Source organism: Bombina bombina, chromosome 7 (genome assembly GCF_027579735.1).
Source record: "Bombina bombina isolate aBomBom1 chromosome 7, aBomBom1.pri, whole genome shotgun sequence".
Classification (NCBI taxonomy): domain Eukaryota; kingdom Metazoa; phylum Chordata; class Amphibia; order Anura; family Bombinatoridae; genus Bombina; species Bombina bombina.
In genome coordinates this window covers 610,826,139-610,847,381 of record NC_069505.1, presented here as the reverse complement: position 1 = coordinate 610,847,381, position 21,243 = coordinate 610,826,139, and the positions used below count along the sequence as shown (strand labels likewise).

The 21,243-nt window shown below is 41.5% G+C and overlaps 1 long non-coding RNA gene across 1 annotated transcript in view; it reads left to right on the top strand.

Moving 5' to 3' along the window:
- The first annotated feature begins 4,723 nt into the window (after positions 1–4,723).
- LOC128636144 (uncharacterized) overlaps positions 4,724–21,243 on the top strand; it is a 105,227-nt gene continuing 88,707 nt past the window's right edge. The window contains exon 1 of the long non-coding RNA XR_008398672.1: positions 4,724–4,763. This is a non-coding gene — a long non-coding RNA (uncharacterized LOC128636144). The remainder of the gene's footprint in view (positions 4,764–21,243) is intronic.

Sequence of the window (21,243 nt, the reverse complement as noted above, 5' to 3'; positions counted from 1 at the left end):
GAGGAACGTCAATCGTGTACAAGGCCCCTCAGTTTTATCATCCACCAGAGGGATGCCAAATTTACTCATGAGCATGTGGTGGCTTTAATAAGCTTATCACTACTGTTTGTCCCAGGTGGACCAATTAGTAGAAAGCCATCTAAGTAGTGAGAAATGCGAGTGTCCTGGGCCACTTCTTGCACTGTCCAGTGCAGAAAGGTGCTAAACATTACAAAGTAAGCCCATTACACCACACAACCCATATGAAGACACCTATCCACAAAGAATTGCCCTGAAATTTGCGCCCATGAGCTGGAAAGAAGAAGGATGAATCAGCTCAGGGTCAATGGCTTCATTGACCGAGCGGCATTTGGGAAAGGATAAGTGCTGTATCAACCTAACCTTTCCCACCTCTTTCTTTGAAACCACTCCCAGAGTAGAGAAAACTAAATTTTCCAAGGGACAATCCTGAAAAGGGCCCTGGCATTCAAATTAGGGTTACTTCTTTATCCAATTTTCTCTTACTGCCCACAGAAACTGGTAGGCTGACTTTAGGTTCCGGTGCACTTTAGAGCCTACCACGAAGGTGTGGATGGGAATAATAAACCCCTCCACTTGGGCTGCCTGATGGTTTGGGTACAAGGGCAGCCACCCTCAGTGGTGTTGGTGGCCTTGTTTGCAGCAGGTCTTCTACCACTGATCTTAGCATCTGGCGTACCTCTAGTGTGTGCACTTTTAGCTTGGGTGACCACCCCCAGTGTTTGCACATGTGTCAAAAATACACACCATACCGTGATTGCGTTGGCGTTCCTGGTATTTCCAACACTCTCTCCCCTTCCTGCTGAACGGACTGCTCTGACCAAACACGCCCCTCCTGTGGGGAGGGGGGATGATCTTGCCCCATTCTTGCCCACAAATGCATATCCGTGGTCCAGAAATTAAGCACTGGATTGCCAGCAAGCTTCGTTATAGTTTCGCCATGCTCTCTCTCTATACCTCCTATGAATGAAGTCAATGGCGTGAGTATATTTAATGACCGCATGAATCTGGTCAGGATGCTTTGCTAGGAAGCATGAGGAAAATACACGGAAGCATTGCTGCCATTCCTCATAAGAATAGGCCAGCTTCAATTTCTTGGGGCCTGTCCCATCCTTACTTCGATCCTTCAACCTGTGTGTCTCTATGGACAATTCAAACATATTAACATATTTCTCATCCAGTTTTTCTTTGCCAGCTTGGTCCTCAAGTGACCCTGCATCGAAAGCATTAAAAATGGATAAGAATCCCCCTGCATTGCAGCCTTGCACTCTGCCCGCTGCAACCAATGAGATGCCTGTGCCACTTCTCCATCTGCCGCATTATCCCGCCTCACTGGGATGCCTCTGTAGCCCTATCCTGCACTGAAGATAACTTTTTTCATCCTAAACATGCACTTATGACCCTCCCCCACTAATACTAGTGACGTCTCGCTATCTGAGTCAGATGTTGTTTCTGAGTTGCAATGCAGTTGTGATTTGCCACAATAGACTCACTAGCCCCCTGCTCTGACACCACCTCTGGGCCTTGACCACCAGCCGTGGACTTGTGCCTTCTCTCTCCAGATGCAACAAGGTTTGCTCCTCCATTTGCTGCTATGCCTGCTGGCATCTGCGTGGGAGTGTTCAGGGCTTCCACTGCTGGTGTTGAAGTCATACCCCCTGGTTCCAGCAACATAGCCTGCAAAACAGAAGGCAAGCCAGGAGTACCTGAGCCCCAAGATTTTCACAGTGCCCCCTTGTTACCACCACTGCTGCCTTGTACACCAGCCCTGCTTGGCCCAGTCATTACACTCACAGGCCTCAAGGTGACAACTCCACCCCTAGACACCCCAGTATCATCCACACACTCTCTCTCTCCTGCTCTTCCACCTGACCCACCACAACACCCTCCTCAAAAGACCCAAACATGCTGTCACTTCAATAGTCAAAACCATCACATTCCCCAGTATCAGTCGCTATAACCTCAGTGTTCTTTTTTTTAGAAATGGCTTTTCTGCCCATGACTGCCTCGCTAGGCAAACTTTTAGTTATGTATCAAAAAGAAACTGGAAGCTTTTAGGAATACTGCATTAGGCTTTACATATACAGATAAAACAACAGCATTTAGAACACATAAATCACTTGTAAAACAGTGGTCAGCACACAGAGATGAGAAACAATAGAGAAAAAGAACACAACTTTCTTCCAGTTAGTGAATTAACAAGTTCACAGGTATAAACAATTAGTCATCTGAAATGAACAGAGCCATCTACAGCCTAAATGTTGTTCATACATGTTGTACACTACATGCTGTTGTATTTCCCAACACCCCTTCTTAACGGCATGTACATAATTATACTACATTTAGTTTCTTTTGAAGAAAACAATTACGTTTCTTTAGCAAAGGTTTAGTCAGTGCGTCTGCAGTCATCTCTTCCGATGGGCAATATTGAATGTCAATAATGCCTTGTTCTTGCATATCCCTAAGCAAATCGTATGTTACATCAATGTGCTTAGTTTGAGGATTGACTCTTTCTGATTGTGTCAACTTTATACACCCTTGGTTGTCTTCAAGGATTGGTACAGGTTTAGACGCATCCAGTCCCATATCTAGTAGAAGTTGACAAATCCAAATTGCTTCTTGACGTGCATGTGTTGCTGTTATATATTCCGCTTCAGTTGAAGAGAGTGCAACAGTCACTTGTTTTTGACTAGACCAACTTATTGTTCCTTCTACATACTGGAAGATGTAACCACTTAGATTTGTGGTCAGTGGTATATCCTTCCCAATCAGCATCAGCATATCCAATTAGTTTTGGGTTTGATGTTGCTGACAGTCGCAGCTTCATCCGAATTGTTCCTTTTAGGTATTATATACCCCTCTTTACTGCATTCCAGTCATGTTGACATGATGTTGCAACTTTTCTACAGAGTATACCCACTGCTGCAGCAATGTCTGGTCTTGTCACGGTGGCAACGTATAGCAATTTTGCAATTGCCCTGTGGTATTTGTCATTATTGGGTAACAAATGTTCTATTCCGTTGTTTTTCGGGTTATCTGGTTCTATAGGTGTTTTCACTTCTTTAGCATCTTGCATGTAAAAATTGCTCTGATATTTCTGTAATTTTCTGACTTTGGTTAAGAAGATAGCTTCCATCCTCTTCCCTCTCTATTTAGATTCCTAGATAATGAGTGATGTTCCCTAATACTTTATTCTCAAAATTCTGTTTCAATATTTGAACTAGTCGGTCGTAATCTCCTACTTGTTCAAAATAAGTTATGATGTCATCAACATAAATCAGGTTGTATATCCATTAGTTTTCTTGATACCTTAAATATAAACATGGATCTGCTTTGCTTCTTGAGAATCCTTCTTTTATGAATACTTCCTTCACTTTTTCATTCCACATTCTCTCAGCTTCCTTTAGTCCATAAATGCTCTTTATAAGTTTACATACAATGTTCTGTTCCTTCTCAAATCCAGGTGGCTGTTCAATGTAGAGATCTTCCTTGATGTCTCCATATAAGAAAGCCGTATTGACATTCAGGTGCCTCACTTGTATTCGTCCGTCTGCAATGCTAAGGAGCGTTCTAATGGTGGAGTGCTTTACAACTGGAGCAAATGTTTCATCATAATCTTCTCCAAATTTCTGTTATTATCCCATTGCAACTAATCTTGCCCTGTATCTGTGGATATTTCCTTCTGCATCGTATTTTACTTTTAAAGCTTTCTATAGTTTTGCTCAGTGAGTGTCAATGTTCTATTTTCCTGAAGTGATTGTATTTCTTCATTGGCTGTCTTTCTCCACTGATTGGCTTCTCTTTTTGGCATTTTTTCTATATCTTCCCAGGATGTTGGCTCTAATGTTTCATGTGTCTTAGCGATGTATGACTGCTTGCAGGGTGGTATCCCTGTTGTCACCCGAGTTGATTTTCTGATATCTGGTTGTTCAGTGGGTTCTACTGGTTTGTTAGTAGCTAATTTTTCTATTGTAAGCTCTACTTCTTGTTCTGACTCCTTCACAGCTTCACTTTGGTCAGCATCTCTAGCTGGTTCAGTGGACAGTTTCTCTTCATCGCTTTCAACGGTATTTTTTTCTGATGTTTGGCTTTCATCAAAATAAACACTGTTGCTTATTGTCATCTTGTTGGTCTTTCGGTGAAGAATTCTGTATCCCTTACTTTGTTCACTGTAGCCCACCAGAATGCCTTCTATGGCTGTTTCTCATTGGAACATAGGTGTATGCTTTTCATCTGAACACTCTAATGCCCCATACTAGGTTTTGATCCATTCCACATTTTATATGGGATACTTTCAATTGTTTTTTTTTTCCAGCTATTTCTTATTTGAGGCAATATATTACATATTACAATACACAAAGTAAAACTGTAGAGCTAAACAAGTTAGTTTACATTCTCCACTTTTACACAGGTTTTCACAGGTTGCAGTTGTCTAGCTTGGAATGTCCATTTAAATATATGCCTGTTTTTCCTTTTATATATATATATATATATATATATATATATATATATATATATATATATATATATATATATATATATTATAGAATACACAAAAATAGGAAAGGAGGCGCCCAAAAGTCCATAGTAAAAAGTAGAAAAAAACCAGTTCTGCTGTTACACTAAGCACATACCTTTCACTGTTTGCTTGCACCTGAAGCTTCCTGTGTCTGACCCGGCAAACAATGTACAGCGTCTTCACACACACGACTTCAGGCTCGACATCTTCGGCAGCTCCTAGGCAGGTAAGAACAGAAACAAAACCTTTACCAACCTGCACAGCGGAGCGCACCAAAGTGAATCCTCTGTTATATCTTAGATACTTGAAACAGCACTAATGGAGCGTGGGTGGGTGGGGAACAATCTCCCCAGACTTTGGCAGCTAAATCCTGTGTGTCTGTCCCACACACTAGTTAATCCAGAATACACAAAAATAGGAAAGTAAGCGCCCAAAAGTCCATAGTAAAAAGTAGAAAAACAATTTATTGGGACAAAAAGTAAAAACAAGAAATGTGTCCTAGATAGAACATCTTAAAATTTCCAAGTTGTAATGCAGGTGCACAGAGCAGACATGTTTCATGCTGCAAACACCACTTGTTCACTGCTTACCTGTGCACCTGCAAAGCCCTGCCTTATAATCAGTAGCTCCCTTAAAGGGATATATACATTTGTCAACTTGGAATTTTGTAGCCACTCTATATTAAAGGGTCAGTAAACCTTAAAATTAATGTTATATAATTCTGCACATAGTGCAGAATTATATAACATTATATTAGCCAACCATTATTTAACATAATATTGCCTTTTTATTTTGAGCAAAAAACGCTGTTTTACAGACCCGCTCTCTGGGCTCTGCTGAGCGGGTCTGTTTTTTTCCCTCAGCGCCTCGGGCCAGCTGTATAGTCACAGCCCGGCCCGACCGCGCCATAAGACTAAGTGCAGCTCGCTCCCACTCTGTCTGACAGCAGGAGCAAGCTGAACTTAGTGCTATGGCGCGGTCGGGCCGGGCTGTGACTATACAGCTGGCCCGATGCGCTGAGGAAAAAAAACAGACCCGCTCAGCAGAGCCCAGAAAGCGGGTCTGTAAAACAGCGTTTTTTGCTAAAAATAAAAAGGCAATATTATGTTAAATAATGGTTGGCTAATATAATGTTATATAATTCTGCACTATGTGCAGAATTATATAACATTAATTTTACGGTTTCCTGTCCCTTTAAACAAAATCAATAGAAAATCATAAGGGAATAGCATTGTAAATATGACAAGTGAGCATAACCCTATAATGGTACTATATATTGTATTTATCAAGAAAGATATTAAAAAATAACTTACTTAAAACTTTATCCTCACTGATCAAATTATTTTCTAAATAGAAATAAATGCTAAACATATTATTTTATGTAATCATGCCAATAGACAATATTATGTTGTAAGCTAAATTCCACATTTCATATGGGATACTTTCAATAGTTTTTTTTTTTCCAGCTATTTTTTATTTGAGGCAATATATTACATATTACAATAAACAAAGTAAAACTGTAGAGCTAAATAAGTTAGTTTACATTCTCCACTTTTACACAGGTTTTCACATGATGCAGTTGTCTAGCTTGGAATGTCCATTTAAATATATGCCTGATTTTCCTTATATATATATGTATATCTGAGTGAGGGGCCCTAGTGTGAAGTTTTTGGGTTTGAAGAGAGGGATTTCCAAGGTTCCCAAATATATGAATATAGGTCTAGTGTCCCTCTATTTATGGATACTGCTTCCTCCATTTTCCTAATATATTCAACAATTTCAGATACTTTATGTATCGTGGGGGCTACTTGTTGTTTCCAGTGCCTCACTAATGATAATTTGGCCGCCACCATGATATATATGTATAGGTGTTTCTTCGCCTTTGTGATTTTGGGAAGTTGTAAATGTAGTAGACACATTTCTGGGCTACGTGTCGATGGTAGTCCCACCTGTGTGCATAAATTGAGTATCTCTCCCCAGAGGTGTTGTATACAAGGACAATCCCACCAGATATGGCTCTAGTCTCCCTTGTTCTCACAACCTCGCCAGCACATAAATTAGTTTGTGTTAGAGATTCTATGAAATCTAATAGAGACCCAGTGCCATCTAGTCAGTAGTTTGTAGTAGAGTTCGAACAATGTGATGCAGTGTATAGCAGACATAGTTACTCTGATGGCTATTGACCATTGTTTAGGTACTATGTCACATTCAATGTCCCTTTCCCACATTAAGACGTTATGAGTTCTACGTAATGTTGAACAGTCTAAGAGGCATTGATAGTGTACTGTCAGTGATCTCTGTCCCTGTAACCCTGCCATCTAGTTTCCCATCTAGTTAAATCCCTAGGTGCTGTTGTAACAAATCCCCAGCTACGTATCAGTGAACGGAAACGAAACGCATAGTTTTGAAATCTATATTAGGGGGGATATTAAATTTTGATTTTATTTCAGAATGATTAAGCCAACTGGATCCATTATATAATTCTCCTATTATGATATTAGTATTCTCCCATAAGCTGTGATTTAACTCTGGCAGTCCTAAGACCAAGCCTCTGATTCCTTGAATTGGGAAGGGAGGAGGTGCAACCTGAGGAGAGTGTCTAAGTTTATGCCATAAGTTTAAGCATTCTTTTATCACTACATTAGTAAGAGGAATTGATGACAGTGATATGGGACCCAAATTAAGTCTGAAAGGTAGATATCATATGGTGATGATGCCTGTTCTATCTCATACCTTCTAGGCCATTCATAATAAAACTTCAAGTTAGGTAGTCCTAGGCCCCATCTATCAATTAGTGACTAAATAATAGTACGAGAAATATGAGAGAGAATATTAGCCCAAACGTAGGTGTTAAATAGAGATTGGTATTTATCAATTAGGGCTTTCGGTATTCTTAAGAGTAGGCATCTAAATAGATAGGTGAGCTTAGGAAGCAACATCATTTTGAAAGCATAGATTCTCCCCTTCCATGATACTTCTTTATATCTGGGGAGTGTAAGGTCATGTTTTAGGGTTTGTAACAAGTGGTTATGATTTAGCTCAATTACTTTTTTGGATCATGTGAGAGTTAAACTCCCAAATTTTTAATTCCATCTCTGTTCTATTTAAATGAGTATTGATTCCGGATGGTTTTAATTTGGTTTTAAGAAAGATTTAGGGGGTAAGCCTCTGTCTTCTCTACATTAAGCTTGTAGAATGATAGAGTACAAAAAAAACAAAATAGGTTTAATAGAGGGGTGTAGGGAGGTGTTTGGGTCTGTGAGAGACTGTCAAGTCATCAGCAAAGAGGTTCAATTTTTGAAACGTACCAAGGATATAAAGACCCTTAATGTCTAAGTTCTGTCTGATTGCCATTGCGAGGGGTTCTATAGCAAAAGTGAACAGGAGAAGGGAACGGGGGGAAACCCTGACGTGTTCCATTACTGAGTGGGAATGAGTCTGAACAAAAGCCTAGTCCTCTTACTCTGGATGTTGGATTAGAGTATAAGGCTCCAACCACCGTTTGGAATGCTTTAGGTATGCCCATCTCTCCCATGACAGCGTTCATATTTTCATACCGTACCCTGTCACGAGTGGGAGTCCCAGTTTATTTGCCTCTGTAAATATATTCAAGAGTTTTCATGTACTATCTTTGACCCTGTATCTCACAGTCTGCAGACACATTACAGCCAATCAGCAGAAGACACTCCCTTCCAGACCTTCCCAGCTCCTGGGCAGCAGCCATTTTAGATTCATTCTGAACCTGCATTCTTAGTGAGAGGAGGGATAGTGTAGCTGCTGCTGATTTTATAGGGAAATTGATAGCTAGGCTAGTGTATTCAGTGTCCACTACAGTCCTGAAGGACTCATCTGATCTCTGCTGTAAGGACAGCACACCAAAAAGCCCTTTTTAGGGCTACATCAGTCGTTTTTGTTTTTGTTTTTTTTCTTTGTAATCTAATGGCAGTTGCCTGCCTGCCACTGCCAGACTGTGTGTCAGGCTCACAGCATATACTGTGCCTACTTGCTCAGTGCCACCACCAGTCATATCTGGTGTAACATTAGTGTAAATTAAAAAAAAAAAAACCTTTTACATCAGTCTGCTAGTGTAATCTAATTTCAGTTGCCAGGCCAGCCTGCCACTGCCAGCCTGTGTGTCAGGCTCACAACATATACTGTGCCTACTTGCTCAGTGCCACCAGCAATATCTGATGTAACATTAGTGTAAATGTTTTTTTTTTTTTTTTTACATCAGTCTGCTAGTGTAATCTAATTTCAGTTGCCAGGCCAGCCTGCCACTGCCAGCCTGTGTGTCAGGCTCACAGCATATACTGTGCCTACTTGCTCAGTGCCACCAGTCATATCTGGTGTAACATTAGTGTAAATTTAAAAAAAAAAAACTTTTACATCAGTCTGCTAGTGTAATCTAATTTCAGTTGCCAGGCCAGCCTGCCACTGCCAGCCTGTGTGTCAGGCTCACAGCATATACTGTGCCTACTTGCTCAGTGCCACCACTCATATTATCTTGTTTAATAGTAGTGTAAGTGTACATTTAAAAATAAAAAAACTATTTTGACTGTGAAACTTCATTCTGCTTTTTTGTGTCAGGCTCACAGCGTATACTGTGCTCACTGGTCCAGTGCCACCACTCATATTATCTTGTTTTATAGTAGTGTAAGTATACATTTTAAAAATAAAAAAAACTATTTTGACTCTGAAACATCAGTCTGCTTTTTTATGTCAGGCTCACAGTGTATACTGTGCCCACTGGTCCAGTGCCACCAATCATATTATCTTGTTTTTTTTTTGTTGTTTTTTTTTTAAATTTTAAAACAAATTTTATTGAGGTTCAAAATAGCATACAATAGTAAGAAATTACAGGAAAACCATGAAAGCTTTACAGGTGATTCACAATTCACATCAAAGCTCGGTACATGCATGGAGAGGGTTCAATTATACGGTGGCCTCAGTACATACATAGAAACTCTAGTAATAGTACCACATTCAATGCAATAGGAATCTCAAGTGACAAAACAGATATATTTAGTGTTTAACGCTGGAAACCTGGGTTATCAACTGTGAACCCTAAACTGTAACAAATCGACCATATTGCCTCAACTGGTCTCGTGCTTTGAAAATAAAGGAAGGGGGAAGGATAAGGGATTCAGACTAGCGGAAGGGGAGGGGGAGAAAAAGGGAGAGATAAGAGGGAGAGAAGGAAGAAAAAAAAAAAAAAAGGGGGGGGATAATTGTGAAGAACAGAATTTACTCTTGGGCAGTTTCCGCCCAATTTACTGGGCAATTTTACTTTTGTGTTCATACAATTATTGGATTTCAATCCAATCTTCCCAAATTGCCCAATAGTCCTCCATCCGCTCCAAGGCATTATATGCAAATTTTTCCATTTTAGCGAGATATTGTACCACATCACAAACATTTGTAATAGTGGGTGGGTCAGCTTGTTTCCATGACCTGGCGATGCATAACTTTGTGGCCGCCACAATATAGATTACTAACTGTTTACTGCATTTAGGCAGTTGTTTATCGACTATATGAAAAAGTGCCTGACTGGGGGTCAGCTGCACATTCACATTCATGGAGTGCAGGAGAGTCTCGACATCTCTCCATAATTCAAGGATCTTAGGGCAGGACCACCATACATGCAGGTCGGAACCCTCACCGCCACAGAGTCTCCAGCACTCCGAAGAGGTTGCTGGGAACATCCTAGACAGTCTGGTGGGCACTCTGTACCATCTTAAAATAAGCTTCATGTAGCCTTCAAAGATGGTTGTGCAATGGATCGTTTTTTTCATATTATCTTGTTTTATAGTAGTGTAAGTATACATTTTAAAAATAAAAAAAAACTATTTTGACTCTGAAACATCAGTCTGCTTTTTTGTGTCAGGCTCACATCGTATACTGTGCCCACTTGCCCAGTGCCACCACTCATATTATCTTGTGTAATAGTAGTGTAAGTGTACATTTTAAAAATAAAAAAAACTATTTTGACTGTGAAACATAAATGTGCTTTTTTGTGTCAGGCTCACGGCGTATACTGTGCCCACTTGCCCAGTGCCACCACTCATATTATCTTGTTTAATAGTAGTGTCAGTGTACATTTAAAAAAAAAAAAAAATATTTTGACTCTGAAACATCAGTCTGCTTTTTTGTGTCAGGCTCACAGCGTATACTGTGCCCACTCACAGTAGATTGCACGCATAGTAGCACTAATTGAAAAAAAAAATGACAGGCAGAGGCAGGCCAACCCACAGGGGCCGTCGTGGTCGTGGTGCTGTGATTCCCTTTGGCCATAGAATAATGCCCAGTGTTAGGCCACGTACCATGAACACGAAAAGTTCTGATGAAATAGTTGACTTTATAACACAGGACACCCAATCTTCTACAGCTTCCGCTCGTAACCTTGACGCACCATCTTCCTCCTCTAGCTTAGCATCAGGCACCTCTCAACTGACCACTCGCCCGCCTGCCGCCACCACCGACACTAGCACCACAGCCGCCTCACTTTATCTGTCAGAGGAGTTATGTACACCTCAGTGTGAAGAAATGAGTGATGCGCAACCATCATTGACAGAGGATGTAGATAACTGTGATATGTCTCAGTCAGGCAGCATTAGACATGGACGACGCACGGTGTGATGATGATGATGATGTACCCGCCGTTGCTTCCGTTGTTGAGTTGTCAGATACAAGTGAAGGGGTTGATGATGTTGATGCGTCCGTGGATGTCACGTGGGCGCCCGGTAGAAGAGAAGAAGAACAGGTGGAAAGTTTAGATGGGGAGACAGAGAGGAGCAGGAGGAGGAGACGAGTTGGAAGCAGGGGGAGGTCGTCGCAAGGAGCTAGTGGCACAGTCAGACAGCATGCATCGGCACCCGGGGTCAGCCAGACAGCACGCCAATCAACGCATGCTGTTGCCACCACCAGAATGCCGTTATCGCACAGCTCAGCAGTGTGGCATTTTTTTATGTGTCTGCCTCTGACAACAGCAATAAGAAGAGCACAGAGGTGTCAGATTAAAAATCCCTTTATTTTAGAACATGGGGATCAAACAATGAACACAACGTTTCGGGGCGGTCCCCTTAATCATGTGATGTCATAGTACAGCCTTACAATTTCCTTTATAGCATTAGCAATTCATGTGTTTAATTACTCAATTAATTAATTAACTTAGCTAATAAAGGCTGTCAAAATTGAACAAAGTCATAAAAAACCACTTGTCATATAGGAAAAATAATCCAAACTCTCTCTCTATATATATATATATATATACAATTAAATTAAAAAGACTCACAAAGTAACTAGTTACATGATTGTATATCTTGTCTAATTTTCTTGTTACACTAGCAAGAACTACCAAAGTAATGATACATTGTAACCATCTTAGTGTTTCAATCAGCAACCAACTATGCAATAACCATAATCGTCAATATTCAAATAGCAACTTACTGAATTTGTCATGAATATTAAAGAGGCACTATCACGAGGCCAAAGAATCTTAAAGGGAATTCAATAGAAAACTGACCAATCAATCTCTTTATTAAGTCCCTTTGGTTCTAAGGTGTCTAATTTAAATATCCAAAAGACCTCACGTTGTTTTAATAACAAATCTCTATTGCCCCTACGTCTTGGAATCTCAATTTTCTCAATTACCTGAAATCGCAATTGATTAATTTGATGTCCAAATTCCAAGAAATGTGCTGCTACAGGTGCTTTAATGTTCCCGCATCTTATATTGCTCTTATGTTCGGTTATTCTATCTTTAATACGCCTAGACGTCTCACCGACATAGCCACGCCCACAAGGGCATTCAATCAGATAAACAACATAAGATGCGAGACATGTGTAGTGCCCATTATGTTTAAATTTATGTCCTGTTAGGGGATGAGTGAAATAAGGGCCCTTGATTATTGAGCTGCAATTGATGCATCCAAGACATGGAAAGCATCCAACATTTTTATCACTAATATAAGTTTGTTTCGAGATTTTCTTAGCACCAATATCAGCTCTTATCAGTGTATCCCGTAAGTTTGAATACATCTTGAACAAATGTTCCCTTGATATCCTGGTTCTAACAGTGGAATACTTACAACAAGAGATCAACGAACTAAAGGATTCTATCACCAAATTGGAGACTGAGCTCGGCAGCTCATTAAAAGCAGAGGTATGGGAAAAGATGCTAGCTGAAAATAAGACACACACAGCGGAACTCCGTAAGTTGATTGAGGAGCATAAAAGAACTAAATTCATCCGCGACGAACAAGACTATAGTTCCGGACGTGTGTATCGCTGGGTCTACGATCCATTCGGCAAAGAATGCCGGACCACTTCCGGTCACGTGAGACGCCAAAGACATGTGGGAGACGCCAGCAGCAGCTCTGAATCTTCGGCTTTTTTCCCAGGAGGGAATGGATTCCGGTACCGTCGGAGGGGGAGAAAACATTATCCCAGGAGGCGACAAGGGGAAAAAGACAAGAGTGGTCCCCTTACCGCGACGGACCGGTCGGAAGAAGAAGGAAAACTAGTGGTAAATATCTCTGACCAGGTATTAACGGAGACAGAACATAAGGTACTACAAAAAGGATTATCATTCTGCCTGACTAAGGGCTCCATGTACTAAGCAGTCAGCGAGCTACCCGCAACAAATCTCGCGTCAAAATTCGCAAACTGATATGTACAAAGCCGTCAATTATGTTAAAACTCGCATCTTTAAAATTGCGAGCGTACTTATCCGCCAAACCTCGCTACCGCTCCATTTTTCACTGTAATTAGACACATTTGACCACCAACTCGCCAAAAACAAATGTACTAAAAAATCTATTTGTCCGCTCGCTACAATTTCCACTCCCACCTCGTTATTTTTGCCTCGCCACCTTTTAGGTGGCGGGCAAGGTACAAAACAATAGGAAAGTCAATCTAGACGCCAGTCTAGACATATATAAAAGGCAGTAATATCAGCATTGTACAGCATAACTGGCGTCTAATTTGTCTCTCATTTCCATGTACATAAATTGCGCCAAATTTAGTCGCGGCGAGCGAGACGTCAAATTTATCAATAATCCGCCACTGCTCGCGGCGGGCTAGACTTGTCTATTTATTGGGGGATTATTAGTACATAGTGACAGCGGACACCATTTCGCCCGCGGCGAGTAACGGCGAGTTTATCCGCGTCTAAAATGACGGATGAATTGACGGCTTAGTACATGGAGCCCTAAATCTTGTGACTTTTTTACACTCTATCAAGACCTACAGAAGTTTTTTAGGACGGTGAGACTCAAACACTGGCATAATAAATTCGGCAAGACAACAATAAGTGAGGTTTCTACTGTCTGTCCTAATAATGGTTTAAACATCAAGAGACTTGGACTGTATAATAAGAGCTCCTTTTTTCCAAGCAATACACACTATGGGATTGAGACTTTTGAGAACTTGGTTCTCAATGATATTGCTAAATTAAGGAATAAGTTACAGAAACCATGCATGTCCAGAAAGTTGGGTCCTGTGAATTTCACCACTGTTGAACATCAAGCCCTTAAAGGATTGAGTAATAGACACGAGATTGTCCTGAAAGCACGGACAAGGGCGGTGCCACAGTGGTGTTAAATTCACAGGACTACAAGAGCGAGATTTATTCACAATTAAATGATGATAAAGTGTATAAGAGAACTGAATTTAACCCTGTGTTGAGGATTGCAAAAGAGATTAAAGTTGTGGTTGATAATGCATTGAAACATGGTGTTATTAATAAAGATACGGCAAATTTTTTGGTAGTGCAGGACCCTATAACACCTGTGTTCTATGCACTACCAAAAATACACAAATCCCTCAACAAGCCACCGGGTCGGCCCATTGTGGCAGGGACTGGGTCTATTTTTTCTAAGATTGCAATTTTTTTAGATAAAATTTTATGCCCGTATGTAGAACAGTCAAGCACTTTCATTAAAGATACTGGTGACTTCTTGGACAAGTTGGGCAATCTGCAGATGTATACTGATAAATTTATTTTATATTCTTTAGATGTCACCAGTCTGTATACTTCTATCACCCACGAGAGTGGCTTAGGGGCTACTAGAACAGTATTATATACCAGTGGCTTGTTTACTGAAGGGCAGATTCATTTTCTTATGCAGTTACTAGGGATTGTGTTGTACAACAACTATTTTATATTTGAGGATTCTTTTTTCTTGCAACTGCAGGGGACAGCAATGGGCTCCAACGTCGCACCCAATTACGCCAATCTATTTATGAATTCCTTTGAGGAAAAATTTGTATTTGAGAATGAGGAGTTTCGTCGGTGTGGCGCCGCCTGGTGGCGCTACATCGACGATATCTTCGGCGTTTGGGTTGGCGATGTTGGAGCCCTGGCATCATTTGTGGATGAACTCAACAGATCAATAACCCATATTAAGTTTAAATTGACTTGGTCTGAAAGTAAAATAGATTTTTTGGATGTATCAGTAAAGAAACAAGGTAATGGTTTCTGTATAGACATTTATCAGAAGTATACAGATAGGAATAGCCTTTTGAAATTTGACAGTGCTCACCAGCAACCACTTATAGCATCATTACCACGCAGTCAATTACTAAGAGTTAGGAAAATTGTCTCTGATGACAATATGGTTCCCCTTAGATTAAAGGAAATGGGGACTAGATTCTTGGCGCGTGGGTATCCTGACAGTTTGATTGACAAAGTCACTGCAGAAGTATTAGCTATACCTAAGGAAAATCTTACTATGAAAAGAAATACTAAACAAAAGGATAAGCGATTGACTTTTGTCTCTCAGTACTGTCAGGAGAGTAACCAAATAACAAGGATAATATGCAAACACTGGCATTTATTGAGTCAATGTATGAAAGATATTGAGGAATTCAAATCTCCACCTATGCCAGCATTTAAAAGGAACAAAAATTTAAGGGATACACTGATAAGAGCTGATATTGGTGCTAAGAAAATCTCGAAACAAACTTATATTAGTGATAAAAATGTTGGATGCTTTCCATGTCTTGGATGCATCAATTGCAGCTCAATAATCAAGGGCCCTTATTTCACTCATCCCCTAACAGGACATAAATTTAAACATAATGGGCACTACACATGTCTCGCATCTTATGTTGTTTATCTGATTAAATGCCCTTGTGGGCGTGGCTATGTCGGTGAGACGTCTAGGCGTATTAAAGATAGAATAACCGAACATAAGAGCAATATAGTAGCAGCACATTTCTTGGAATTTGGACATCAAATTAATCAATTGCGATTTCAGGTAATTGAGAAAATTGAGATTCCAAGACGTGGGGGCAATAGAGATTTGTTATTAAAACAACGCAAGGTCTTTTGGATATTTAAATTAGACACCTTAGAACCAAAGGGACTTAATAAAGAGATTGATTGGTCAGTTTTCTATTGCATTCCCTTTAAGATTCTTTGGCCTCGCGATAGTGCCTCTTTAATATTCATGACAAATTCAGTAAGTTGCTATTTGAATATTGACGATTATGGTTATTGCATAGTTGGTTGCTGATTGAAACACTGAGATGGTTACAATGTATCATTACTTTGGTAGTTCTTGCTAGTGTAACAAGAAAATTAGACAAGATATACAATCATGTTACTTTGTGAGTCTTTTTAATTTAATTGTATATATATATATATATATATATAGAGTTTGGATTATTTTTCCTATATGACAAGTGGTTTTTTATGACTCTGTTCAATTTTGACAGCCTTTATTAGCTAAGTTAATTAATTAATTGAGTAATTAAACACATGAATTGCTAATGCTATAAAGGAAATTGTAAGGCTGTACTATGACATCACATGATTAAGGGGACCGCCCCGAAACGTTGTGTTCATTGTTTGATCCCCATGTTCTAAAATAAAGGGATTTTTAATCTGCCACCTCTGTGCTGTTCTTATGATTTGATTGTGGGCTTGGCAGTGGCCCACGGATGTGTCAGATCTCTTGGTTATAGTGCTGGTTCCTGTTGGGATTTTCTGACAACAGCAATGCCATTTGCAACCTGTGCCAAAAGAAACTGAGTTGTGGGAAGTCCAACACCCACCTAGGTACAACTGCTTTGCGAAGGCACATGATCTCACATCACAACCGCCTATGGGATGAACACATGAGGACAAGCAGCACACAAACTCAAAGCCGCCATCCTCCTCCTGGTCCAACATCATCAGCCACGTCAACCACTGCTGTGCTCCTTGCCCCCTCTCAACCATCCACCAATCTGTCTCTCTTCCGGAGCAGTTCCTGCTCATCTGCCCACAGTCAGGTGTCTGTCAAGGACATGTTTGAGCATAAGAAGCCAATTTCACCAAGTCACCCCCTTGCCCGGCGTCTGACTGCTGGCTTGTCTGAACTTTTAGCCCGCCAGATTTTACCATACAAGCTGGTGGAGTCTGAGGTGTTCAAAATATTTGTAGCTATTGGGACACCGCAGTGGAAGGTACCCGGGTGAAATTTCTTTGCACAAAAAGCAATCCCCAACCTGTACTCGATTGTGCGAAAGGAAGTAATGGCATGTCTGGCACACAGCGTTGGGGCAAGGGTCCATCTGACCACTGATAGCTGGTATGCAAAGCATGGTCAGGGCAGGTATATCACCTACACTGGGCATTGGGTAAACCTGCTGACGACTGCCAAGCATGGAATGCCTGGCTCTGCAGAGGAGTTGGTGACAACGCCACGACTTGCAGGTAGGCCTGCTGCCATCTCCTCTACACCTCCTACTCCACCCTCTTCCATAACCTCCTCGGCTGAGTCTTCTTCTGCTGCTGCATCTTGCTCCACATCAACAGCAACCCCCAGCTCCCCAGGTACTATTCAACATTCCGGATATGGCAGTGTCACGCCGTCTTGGGGTTGACTTGCCTGAAAGCAGAGAGTCACACCGCAGCAGCACTCCTGTCTGCCCTGAACGCACAGGTGGATCAGTGGCTGACTCCGCACCAACTGGAGATCGGCAAAGTGGTTTCTGACAATGGAAGTAATTTGGTGGCGGCATTGAAATTGGGCAAGTTAACACATGTGCGGTGCATGGCACATGTGTGTAATCTGATTGTACAACGCTTTGTGCATAAGTACCAAGGCTTACAGGACGTCCTGAAGCAGGCCAGGAAGGTGTGTAGCCATTTCAGGCGTTCCTACACGGCCATGGCGCACTTGTCAGATATCCAGCGGCGAAACAACCTGCCAGTGAGGCGCTTGATTTGCGACAGCCCGACACGTTGGAATTCAACACTCCTAATGTTCGACCGCCTGATCCAACAAGAAAAAGCAGTTAACAAGTATTTGTATGACCGGGGTGCTAGGACAGCCTCTGGGGAGTTGGGGATTTTTTTGCCACGTTACTGGACGCTCATGCGCAATGCCTGTAGGCTCATGCATCCTTTTGAGGAGGTGACAAACCTAGTCAGTCGCACCAAAGGCACCATCAGCGACATCATACCATTTGTTTTCATTCTGGAGCGTGCCCTGCGAAGAGTGCTGGATCAGGCCATAGATGAGCGTGAAGAGGAAGAGTTGTGGTCTTTATCACCACCAGAAACAGCCTTATCAGCATCGCTTGCTGGACCAGCGGCAACACAGGAAGAGGATTGTGAGGAAGAGGAGTCAGAGGAGGAATCTGGCTTTGAGGAGGAGGAGGAGGAAGACCAAGCACAACAGGCATCCCAGGGTGCTCGTTGTCACCTATCTGGTACCCGTGGTGTTGTACGTGGTTGGGGGGAAGAAGATACCTTCAGTGAGATCAGTGAGGACAAGGAACTGGACATGAGTAGCTCAGCATCCAACCTTGTGCAAATGGGGTCTTTCATGGTGTCGTGCCTGTTGAGGGACACTCGTATAAAAAAGCTGAAGGAGAATGAACTGTACTGGGTGTCCACACTACTAGACCCCCGGTATAAGCATAAAGTGACTGAAATGTTACCGAATTCCCGCAAGTCGGAAAGGATGGAGCAGTTCAAAAATAAATTAAAAAGTATGCTTTACACAGCGTATAAGGGTGATGTCACAGCACAACGGGAATCTAACAGGGGAAGAGATGAAAGTAATACTCCTCCTCCCACGACCACGCCTACAAGGACAGGATGCTTTCCAGACGTGTTGTTGATGGAGGACATGCAGACCTTTTTAACTCCTATGCATCGCCACAGCCCTTCGGGATCCAGCCTCAGAGAACGACTCAACCGACAGGTAGCAGACTACCTCGCATTAACTGCGGATCTCGACACTCTGAGGAGTGATGAACCCCTTGACTACTGGGTGTGCAGGCTTGACCTGTGGTCTGAGCTATCCCAATTTACAATCAAACTTTTGGCCTGCCCCGCTTCAAGTGTCCTGTCGGAAAGGACCTTCAGTGCAGCAGGAGGTATTGTCACTGAGAAGAGAAGTCGCCTAGGTCAAAAAAGTCTTGATTATCTCACCTTTATTAAAATGAATGAGGGATGGATCCCGAAGGGACTGACATTCGCCGATAAATTGGAGTAAAAAAGGCCTGATGAGATGAGCTACATGGTCCACACGCTGCTGTATTTTATCTTCGAATGCCGGATGACTTGCGTGACTTATCCGCCAACAACTAGGGTTCAAGCCGCAATGTGTTAGGGCACTTTCTAACTGTCAAACAAACATCAATTTTTCTGGCCGCTGCTACAGCAGCGGCTGCAACAATACCTAATTTTTCTAGCCTCTGGTGCTGCACTGTGGCTTCAAAACCCAAACCAAAAAAAAGGCACATAACAGGGATTAAACTGCTAAGAACAGTTCTACTTAACACACCACTCATATCTGGTGGCACAGTAGATTACACGCGCAGTGCCCCAAATTTGAAGTAGGAGGACCTACCAAGCATCTTTTTCCATCTCCCGGTTCCTAAAAATTTTCTCCGGGTTCCTAAATACGATGCCATACCTGTACTCGAATGTGCAAAAGGAAGTCATGGCATATGGGGTCTTTCATGCTGTCGTGCCTGTTGAGGGTCGGGGACCCTTGTATAAAAAGGCTGAAGGAGAACGACCTGTACTGGGTGTCCAAGCATCTTTTTCCATCTCCCGGTTCCTAAAAATGATCTCCGGGTTCCTAAAATTGATGCCATACCTGTACTCGATTGTGCAAAAGGAAGTCATGGCATATGGGGTCTTTCATGCTGTCGTGCCTGTTGAGGGTCGGGGACCCTCGTATAAAAAGGCTGAAGGAGAACGACCTGTACTGGGTGTCCAAGCATCTTTTTCCATCTCCCGGTTCCTAAAATCCATGCCATATACACGTCCCCTAATAGGGGACACCGCAGTGGAAGGTACACGGCCACAATTTCTTTGCACAAAAGACAATCCCCAACCTGTACTCGATTGTGCAAAAGGAAGTAACTTTACCATGGGTCCCAGAACGCACGTCTTGTAATTCTCTGTCTGGTAAATTATATATCTATCAAATCTATCTATTTATCTATCAAATCTATCTAACTATCAATCGTATCTATCAAATGTATATTGCATCTATTGATCTTTGTAATTCGTATCTATCAAATGTTTATTGCATCTATTGATCTATGTAATTCGTATCTATCAAATGTATATTGCATCTATTGATCTATGTAATTCGTATCTATCAAATGTATATTGCATCTATTGATCTATGTAACTTGTATCTATCAAATGTATATTGCATCTATGTAATATATGTATCTCTCTATCAAATCTATCTATCTCGTGACTGGACTGTTTTGTGACAGCCACTTGTTTTTCTGCCAAATTTGAAGTAGGAGGACCGACCAAGCATCGTTTTCCATCTCCCGGTTCCTAAAAATTATCTCCGGGTTCCTAAAAGCGATGCCATACCTGTACTCAATTGTGCAAAAGGAAGTCATGGCATATGGGATCTTTCATGCTGTCATGCCTGTTGAGGGTCGGGGACCCTCGTATAAAAAGGCTGAAGGAGAACGACCTGTACTGGGTGTCCAAGCATCTTTTTCCATCTTCCATCTATCTCATGGCCGGACTGTTTTGTGACAGCCACTTGTGTTTCAGCCAAATTTGAAGTAGGAGGACCGACCAAGCATCTTTTTCCATCTCCCGGTTCCTAAAATCCAGCCATATACACCTCCCCCAATAGGGGGAGTAACAGGTATTAAACTGATCAGAATAGTACTACTTAACACACCACACATATCTGGTGGCACAATAGATTGCACACGCAGTGCCCCAAATTTGAAGCAGGAGGACCAACCAAGCATCTTTTTCCATCTCCCGGTTCCTAAAATCCATGCCATGTACACGTCCCGTGGTGCCGCAACTGCCTCTGGGAACCTTACCATGGGTCACAGACCGCACGTCTTGTAATTCTCTGTCTGGGAAATTATATATCTATCAAATCTATCTATTTATCTATCAAATCTATCTAACTATCAATCGTATCTATAAAATGTATATTGCATCTTTTGATCTATGTAATTCGTATCTATCAAATGTATATTGCATCTATTGATCTATGTAATTCATATCTATCAAATGTATATTGCATCTATTGATCTATGTAATTCGTATCTATCAAATGTATATTGCATCTATTGATCTATGTAATCTATGTATTTAGCTATCAAATCTATCTATCTCGTGGCCGGAGTGTTTTGTGACAGCCACTTGTGTTTCGGCCAAATGTCCGTCGGACAAATGTTCGTCGGCCAAATGTCTGTCGGCTAAAAGT